The sequence below is a fragment of the Ranitomeya variabilis genome, chromosome 2 (assembly GCF_051348905.1).
Source record: "Ranitomeya variabilis isolate aRanVar5 chromosome 2, aRanVar5.hap1, whole genome shotgun sequence".
NCBI classification, from domain to species: Eukaryota; Metazoa; Chordata; class Amphibia; order Anura; family Dendrobatidae; genus Ranitomeya; species Ranitomeya variabilis.
In genome coordinates, this window is record NC_135233.1 from 502438100 (window position 1) to 502444099 (window position 6000).

Consider the following 6000-nt stretch of genomic DNA (forward strand, 5'->3'; position numbering starts at 1 on the left):
CTCGTTCTATGTTCAGAAACTTAGCTAGTTCATTCTGTGATCCTCAGCCACTAAGGATCATAACAGGTGGCGCATGCTCAGATTCAGATCTCGTCCCCCTCTCAGCTTATACTCGAGTCATACCCAGGGGTCGGCAGGGGAGGGGGAGCGGGGATGTCTAATTATACTCACCTGCTCCAGGCACGGTCCCTGCAGGTCCCTGGCTTCCCGGTGCTGCTGCTTCTTCCTGTACTGAGCGCTCACATGGTAGCGCTCATTACAGTTGTTATGGAAATATTGGGGTTGGATAAATTTATCCCTCTGTGTGTGCTGCGGCCGCTCCCAATTAAACTGAGTATTTTGAGCGCTCATCAAGAATGGACTGTACACAACTGTGACAGAACAACATTCCATCAATACTGGTACTTTATTGTACATACATAGTTTTATATTTTCACATAGAAAGGAGTGGTTAGGGGTTGTCAGGGGTGGTTAGTTAATTACCATATTGTCTAGCTCTTCTGTCATTGGTTATCTAAACATATATGGAATATTGTGATTAATGCTCATATGACAGCGGATTAAGCAACTAAACTTGAGTTCTGAATCTAGGACAAAGTGGAGACATTTGATCAGCAGTCACCAAACATCTGACACTATTCCGCTTTTTGGGATGGAAAACCCCATATGATCTGTCTGGGTTATATCAGTTCGTGTCAGTCATTTTAAACCATTGATTATAATGTATATATTAGCTGTGAGCATATAAGTATATATATGATTATAGAGGAGTATACATGCAAGTGAGATCTACATGATATATATATTTCTATCACAAGCGCCCCTTAGATATCACTTGCCCTAATCCTAGCCTCCTGTCCCAAAGCGCTGCAACTCTTTTGTGCTGTCGGCGAACTGACACAAGCCTAACGCCTGTGCCCCACTCCGTACAGACTTTTCGCAAATGGGCGGTCAGGAGATCTGTCCCTAACGGGGGTTCGTTGCAATCAGTCTCTTAGTCAATAGCATGTGTAGTGAACGATGTGTAGGTCATCTTTTCGGTGAGGCCGCAACATCATTCTGGCTTGGATGTCATCTTCTGGTAGGGGAGCTTTCTTGCAATGCGATGAGTGGATCCAAGTGGGTCTTCCTTCCAGCTTCACAGAGTTTGGTGTCATCAGCAGCACTTGAGCAGGACCATCAGATCTGGGATCGAGTGGTGTTCTCCTTACAAGCTTTTTCACCAACACCCAGTCTCCTGGCTTCTAGGAGTGCATACCGGACACTGTATCTGGATCTGGCAATGAAGAAAAAAACTCGAGAATGGATATTAGCAAGTTTCTTGGTGATTTCAATTACATAAGCAGACAAAGTATCATATTACATAGTCAGCTGCCGAGGGAAAGGATACCCCTAACCTGGGACTGGACACAAACAAAATTTCATACGGTGACAGCTTTTCTGGGCCTCTGGGAGTGTGCCTAACACTGAGTAGTGTGATTGGGAGTGTGTAGGCCTAAGTCTGACCCTACTGCTGACTAGATCTCTCGTGTGAGATTTGCTGTGAATGCGGGTCCCTGGTCACTCTCTATCACTTCTGGGACCCCATAGCTGCATATCTCGTCTCTGAGAGTAGCTTCTTTGCAGTAGTCTTTGCTGACTGGTTCCTCACTGGGAAAGCTTCTGGCCATCCTGAGAACATGTCCATGACCACAAGGGCATATTTGAAACCTCCGCTTGGCGGAATTTGGATGTGTTTATCTGGATCCTCTGGAAGGGGTACAGTGGTCTGGCAAGATGATGTGTGGGAACTTTCTCCATTCTTCCAGGGTTGCATTTGCCACAGGTCAGACAGCTGCTAGTGAACTTGGCTGTTAGGGTGGGGATCCCTGGAGCGAACCAGTAAGCACCAATCGGATCATTCATCTGTGCCTTTAATCTGTGTGTTGGCCCATGTGCCCACTGGACCACGATAAGGTACATGCTTCGGGGTAAACAGGGTTTGTAGTCCATTGAGTATACCCTTCCTTCTTCATGTGCTGCTCTCTTCTGCATCCAGCATTCCTTCTTGTCCTTTGGGGTTTGCTCTTGCAGCTTTTTTGAGCAGATTCCAGGATGTCATCTTGTCAGGTTTTCTGTCTTCAACTGTCCTGTAGTAGCCGTCCGGCTCTACGACCTCTTCCACTTTTCCATATTGTCTTCCTTTGACTGCTTCTTTGGTTGCCATATCCGCCATATTGTTGCCTCGTGCCTCTACTGTGTTTAGTTTTCCATGCGCTTTGACTTTTAGTACTGCCACCACTTTTGGAAGTTGAAGTGCGTTCAGCAGGTCCTTAATGGCTCCATGATGCTTCACGGTTGTTCTACTTGCTGTGATGAAGTCCCTTGCAGCCCAGATGGGTCCGAAGTCGTGTGCTATGCCATGCGAGTACCCCAAATCGGTATACATTTTCTCAGTCTTGTCTTCTGCCATCTGGTAGGCCTTCATCAGCGCTATCAGTTCTGCTTCCTGGGCTGACAGACTGGGCAGCAGACTTCTGGACCACAGGATCTCTTGTTTGCTGGTCACTGCACATCCCGTGTGGAATCTTCCTTCATCATCTGCAAATCTGTAGCCATCCACATAGAGGATCAACTCTGGGTTGGTCACTGGCTCTTCTGCCACCTTGGGTAGTCCTGCTGTTTCCTGTGGCATGATGCTGAAGCAATCATGGTCATCCGTCCGGAGCAAATTCAGATCCCATGCAGACTTTTTATCTGAGGGTCCATATCTGTATCCCCCCTTGGGAGTGGGAGTAGAGTGGACGGGTTGAGGACTGTGCATCTGGAGATGGCGACATTGTTGGGCTGGAGTAGAGAGCACTGGAGGCGAAGATGCCTGGCGGTGGAGAGATGTTTTAGCTGGGTTTGGTTGAGGATTGCCGAGATGTCATGCAGAGCCAGGGTTTCCAATGATTTTTCCACTGATGTCAGTAGTCCTGTCCAGGAGGGCGTGTGCTGCAACTGCTGCTCTCATGCGGGAGGAAGAGGCTCCCCTTGCAACTGGATCCAGGCAAGCTGAAATGTAGTCCGAAAGTCTCCGCTTTCCCCCCTGAAGCTGCGTCAGGACTCCAGTAGCAAGGCCTTATTTTCTCATCAAGTAGAGACGGAATGGCTTCTCGTAGTCGGATAGGCCTAGTGCTGGCAGAGACTACAGAGCCTTTTAACTTCTTGAACGAACTGAAGGCCACATCTGTCTGGAGGAACGGGGTCACGCTGAAGTATTCACACAGAGGCTGCATTAGGACGGAAGCATCAGGGATCCAGGCTCTGCAATTACGAAACTAGACCAAGGAAGGCCTGTAGCACCTTTTGAGTTGTTGGAGGAACCATCTTCTCTACTGTGGTCTTCCGGTCATCTGTCAGGTATTTCACCTGGTGAGCAATACAGTGTCTCTGGAACGTAACTTGCTTCAGACACCACTGGACTTTGTTCTTTGAGATCTTGCAGTGCTGCTCCGCCAGGTAGAGTAGGAGATACAAGGAAAGGGCTTTACACGTGTCAAAGTCAACTGCACAAAGGAGTAGATTGTCCATGTACTGTAGCAGGGTTACTTCTGCTTGTTCTGTGACTCAGTTGGTGAGGACTGTGGACATTGCTTTGGTGAACTGTGAAGGGCTGTTCTGGGCCCACTGTGGCATCACTGTCCATGTGTGGTGTCCCCCCTGGTGCATTAAGGCAAACAGGAACTGGTCTTCCAGATGAAGGGGAACACTGGAGAAAACATTAGCCAGGTCGGTCACTGTGAACACTTTTGCTGTGGCAGGCACATTTGAGAGCAGATTGTGCGGATTCGGCATAATTGCAGTTTCTAACACTGTGGCGTCATTCACAGCTCTCAGGTCATGTACCATTCTGAACTTGGCTGGCTCTCCTTTTACAGTCTTTTTCTTGACGGGGAAAAGCGGGGTATTGCAAGGCGATGTGCGAGGAACAATGATTCCTATTTCCAGGTAGACCTTCAGTTGGTCAGAGGCAGCTTGACTCTAGGCCTGGCCTGGGCCTTACGAGGGTACTGGGTACATGGCTTGAGTGACACCCGTACTGGGGCAACTTGAGGCTTTCTCACGTGCTGGGGTCCCTTAGACCATAGACTTTCTGGTACTACATCCAGTACCTCCTTGTGTAGGCCTCATCGGTTGCTTAATGTTCTTGTAGGGCCGCCAGCATGACTCTTCTTGGGTCAGGGATGAAGAAAGTGTCACTGTCCCATCTTCGTGGAACACTGTGGTTGCCTTCAGCTTCTGCAGTAGGTTCGCTCCCAGCAGGTTGAGTGGCAGGTCCTTTACACCACAAACTGGGACAGGATAGAGTGTCCTGGCTGAGTGCACACACTCAGTGGCTTTGCAAGCTGAGAATGTCTGACTTGACCATCAATGCCCATGCGAGACACAGAGGATTCTGATAGGCAGGTGGGATCAGCGAGTTCCACAGGTGTCATCACACTTCTGGCTGCTCCACGTTGGATCTGACAACGCCATCCATTTTAAGGGTAATTTGAGATATTGGTCTTGCAGATGAAGTTTTACATGTCAGGAGCGTAGTGTCTTGCGAACCTGGCTTGATTGCCCCTGTCCTTTGGATGGGGTACTTCACTGCTTTCTGCACTTCTTCCTTGACCTGTTTCTCTGGACCAACTCTCGGGTTGCATGGGTCCAGTCTCTTCGGGGGCATGGGTGCCCTGCACTGGTTCTGGAAATGGCCAAACTTGCCACAGATGTAACACTTGACACTTCTTCTGTCTTTGTAGGGTGGTTGCGCTTCCAGGTCAGTGGTCACCATGAGAGGGGCTGTCTTCTGCACCCCTGGTTGGGACTCAATCCCTTTGGCTACTGTGGACAACAGCATGATGGGTACTGCAGCGGCAGCGGGGTCCGGCCTGCTGATTGAAGCTGTGGTGGTAAGACGGGGCCTGCAGGTGCATTCGTGGTGAGGCCCAGGGGTGCCATGAGACCGGCGGCTGCATCCAACCCAAGGTCTTGGGGCATTACAGGGGCTGTGGCTGCATCTGCCATCACTTCTTCCCCCTGCTCCAACATAGCTTCTCCCCTTTGCTAACCTTATTGAGGTCGGTGTCTCCTCTCTGGAGTCTGCAGCGGTTCTTCCGGTGTGTTGAACGGCACTTTGCAGCATCTTCACCTCTGGCTTCCCTTCTGATGTTCTCAGCAGCACGGCACCCTTTTCCCTCTTTGCGCTCTTTTGTGGTGCTATAATGGTGGCAATTTTGGTGACAATCGGCAATTAACAGTCTCCTAGGTGCACATGAAACATTTTTGCTGGGTCAGTCCACTGCCATTGACCTGTTCTCAGGCCTAACCACTATCAGTGGTTTCCTAATTGGCTGTCTCAGTCCATGCACAAAGGCCTGTGCCAACATTTGCCTGTGTATCTGATCATGAATGGTGAAGCCCAAGTCTTGGAATACGTGCATTACTCTGCCATGTAACTTCTTCACAGACTCTGTCTTTTCCCGACTCATGTCATGTAAGCTGAGGGCCTGTCTGGCCAGCCTGCCTTTGGCCCACTCTCTGAGTTGTTCAATTAGCTGTGGCCCTGACTCCCAAGCGTGTACATCTAATTCTGCTGGAAATTTGAATTGTTCCTTCATGATTGGCCAGAGTGCATCACCTGCTTCTATTTTCATTCATGGCCCAGAGATCATTCCAGCTGGCTGCATATGTTTGCTGCTTCTGCTACTTTCTTCGGTAAAATGGCATGGGATGCATCCCTGGGTCTGGAAGATTGTCACCTGACTTGAAGTGCAGTGCACATAGTGTAATGGTGGTGCCTCTATCTGCCCCTGCATTCTTGGTGCCTGTGGGTTTCTTTTCTAGTACTGGACAGCATGTATGATGTTCCCTCTTCATCTTCATCAGAGGAACAGTTGTGATAGCTTGTACTGGGGTCGTACACTGACTGATATTGGACTTAGAAGTTGCTTTTTTATGTGAGGATGTCTCCCCCCTTGCTGAAGCTATGAT